This window comes from Peromyscus maniculatus, chromosome 7 (genome assembly GCF_049852395.1).
Source record: "Peromyscus maniculatus bairdii isolate BWxNUB_F1_BW_parent chromosome 7, HU_Pman_BW_mat_3.1, whole genome shotgun sequence".
Taxonomy (NCBI): Eukaryota; Metazoa; Chordata; class Mammalia; order Rodentia; family Cricetidae; genus Peromyscus; species Peromyscus maniculatus.
In genome coordinates, this window is record NC_134858.1 from 81,601,102 (window position 1) to 81,604,480 (window position 3,379).

The following is a 3,379-nucleotide window of genomic DNA, read 5'->3' on the forward strand; positions in this document are numbered from 1 at the left end:
TTGTTTCCAGGTTTTGGCTATTACAAACAATGCTGATATGAACATAGCTGAGCAAGTGTTCTTGTGGTATGATTGAGCATTTCTTGGGTATATGCCCAGGACCTTACCACAATTTTTAAGAGTTCTCTTCAGTGACTTTTTGCCTAGGTTATTACTTTTTTTGGGGTGGGGTGGGGTTAGGGGTTGTCACAGAATCCTTCTATGTCCCTCTTTCTTAGCTGTGAGTCTGCAGTCATCAATACCACTACAAAAGAAGTTTCCTTGTCCTTTACATCTCAGCAGGAGCATGGATCATGAACTTCTACACGGTTTTTGGAGACAGCACAAACCACAGACATACTCGTAGTCTCTGGCGTAAGAACATGCCCTGGACCACAGTACAGACAATGGACATCAATATGGCCCTCTGCTACTGTGTGGGCCCTGGACACCATCATCGCCCTTGGTGGCAGCACAGGCCAGGGACCTCAACATGGCCTCAGGTGGCAGTATGGGCCACTCACATCAATATGGTCCCTGGCAGCAGCTCAGTTCATGGACACCAACACGGCTTCAGATAGCAGTCCAGACCAAGGACACCTGTATAATCTTCAATGGTAACTCAGAGCAGGGACATCAACTAGGTTCCTAGCTGCTGGAGGACCATGGACAGCCACAGAAACCTCAGGCTTCAATAGGCCCTGAGGCAGTGGACCACGGATACCAAAGTGGTCTCCAGGGGCAGCACAGATATAGAAGTCTTTTGAGGAGATCCAATTTAAAAAAATAAACTGATTTTCATTTTAGACATCCTGTTGTTGCTCAGAACCAGGGTGATTGTGTGGCCAGGCAGCATGTTTGGGGTCTGAGTCAGAGTGCAAGCTCCAGGCTGCTGCATACCATCCTGTTAGCCCTACTCAGCTAGGACATGTTTCATTGTCTACCACAGGCTTCTCCCACACCCATCACCACCATTGTATCTCTAGTTCTGCCTCTCTCCATCACTCACTCACCGCTTTGTTCCTCTATCTTTCCCACCTCTCTATTGAATCTTTATCCATCACAGTGACATTGGAAACTGCAGTGTGTCACATACACAATATATATATTGTCCAGACAGCATCGCATGCAAATATTTACTTCGATGAGTCAACTTGTCTCTGGTATTCTGCTGTAGCCAGAGTCATGGTGATCCTGCAGCTCTGGTTCTGCAGGACCAGCTTCTTCACATACTCCAGCAGCTCCTAGATGGGAAGAAGATAGTATAGATGTTGGGGTGCACTCACTCAAAGCACTGGATCTGGGCCCTGATGGCTGGGACCCAGCTTCTGCTGCCTTATCCTCTATTTCTTAAGACCCCCTTTTCCCTATCTAATGTCTGAAGTTTCATGACACACTTACCCCTCCCCACACACATAAAAATTCCAATCTATGTTCCTCATACAGGAGAAGACATGCAGTATTTGTCTTTCTGAGTCTGGATTACTTTGCTTAATATAACAACTCCAGGTCCATTCATTTTCTTACATATAGAGTAGTTTCATTTTTACTTATGGCAGAATACAAGTCTATTATGTATATATGTACCACATTAAACATTTTTTTTCATCTGTTGGACATCCAGGCTGGTTCCAGTTCCTAGCTATTGTGAACAGAGCAGCAATAAGCATGGATGTACAAATATATTTGTTGTAGGATTTGGAGTCCTTTAGCTATATAGGGTAGGTGGGTCATATTATAGTTCTAATTTTGGTTTTGAGAAACATCTAGACTTATTTCTGTACATTTACATGCTTACTAGCCATTTTAAGGTTTTCTTCTTCCTAAGAGCCTCACCGGCATTTGTTGTCAGAAGTGGCTTATTTTAAAAGCACAGTAATGAAGACAGTGTGATCTTGGCACAGATATAGGTAAATAAACAAGACCCAGACCACGGACATCCACATGTGCTTTTGTGGTACCACAGGCCAGAGACATCAACATGGCTCTTGGCCATACGGGGGACCACTAACCCACTCATGGTCCTCATCGGCTGCATGGGTCACAGGTCTCAACATGGCCTCAGGTGACTACACATGCCACTCACATCAGGATGACCCCCTGAGGCAGCGAAGCCCAAGGAAATCACCAGATCAAGTGGTGGCCCAGACTGCATGCATCCACATGGATCTCAGGCTTCATCATGGCCTGGGCAGCAGCATGGACCACAGACATCAACATGATCTCCAGTAGCATCTCAGACAATGGTGGTCCTTGGAGGAGGTCCAATCCAGACAGTGAAATTTTCCTTATCTTGGGCCTCCACTGTTGCCCAGAGCCAGGGGGATCTGGTGGCCACACTGCAGGTTCCAGGGCTGAGTCTGCATCTGCATGAACTCCAGGCTGTTGCACACTATCCCACAATCCCTACAGGGCAATGACAGGATGTCAACCTCTGTTCTCTTTCTCACCTGTCACCATCAAGTCTCCAGGTCTGCCTCTCTCCCTGGTGCACCCACCACTCTGGTTTTTCTGTCTTTCCCATCTCTCCATCACATATTTGTTCATTGTAGTGGTGCCCACCCCCTCCTCTTGGTTTCAGGGCTTTTTTTTTTTTAATTTTAGGTAAAAGACTGAGTCAGCGGTGCTGGCGCATGCCTTTTAATCCCAGCACATGGGAGGCAGAGGCAGGTGGATCTCTGTGATTTTGAGGCCAGCCTGGTCTACAGAACTGAGTTCCAGGACAGTTAAGGCTATGCAGAGGAACCCTGTCTCAAAAAAACAAAACTCAAAACAACAACAACAACAAGATAAAAGATTAAGAAAGAATAAAAGGGTGAGTCATAAAATGGAAAACATTTCTAAAGTGTGTATTGCATTTGCTTATGAGGGCTACTACAGCAAAATACCACAGATGGAGTTACCTAAACAGCACGTTTCCTTACTTACAGCTCTGGAAGTTAGAAGTCCAAGATCAAATTCCAATATGGGTAGCTTCTACTATCCAGGCTTCCTCCTTAGCCTGGCTGCCACCTTGAGATGGAAGCATTTTTTTGTGTAGCCTTTTCTCTGTAAGAATAATTGGTATCACGCAAGAAGCTCTCTTTTGAGTTGTTAACCAGGGCTGTCCAAGAGAGTTCCCAAATATATAGCTTATTTCCATGTTGGAGTTTAAGAACCCTGCATTTAAGGTTGCAGTTCACCATGTCTGGATAGGACTCCCTCTTGACCTTATTTGGATAGTGTCTCTAGAGCAGGATGCCTGACCTTTTTTGGAAGCTGTCCTTGAGCTTAGATGCCTGACTTATCTTAAGTGTGACCTTTGACACAGTTTCCTGCAAATGCTCCTCCCTCTGCTGTCTATAATTAAGTATTGTGCTCCAGCTGTATGGTAGAACCATGCCACCAAATGCAAATTAAA

At 45.3% G+C, this 3,379-nt stretch overlaps 1 long non-coding RNA gene across 1 annotated transcript; it reads right to left on the reverse strand.

Annotated features, from left to right (window-relative positions):
- Positions 1 to 1,067: 1,067 nt before the first annotated feature.
- Positions 1,068 to 3,176, reverse strand: LOC121830922 (uncharacterized). Its single transcript, XR_006074253.2, has 3 exons — positions 2,908 to 3,176; positions 2,066 to 2,385; positions 1,068 to 1,223 (listed from the first exon to the last, which is right to left on the reverse strand). It is a non-coding gene; the product is annotated as an uncharacterized LOC121830922 (long non-coding RNA).
- Between the last annotated feature and the right edge of the window lie 203 nt (positions 3,177 to 3,379).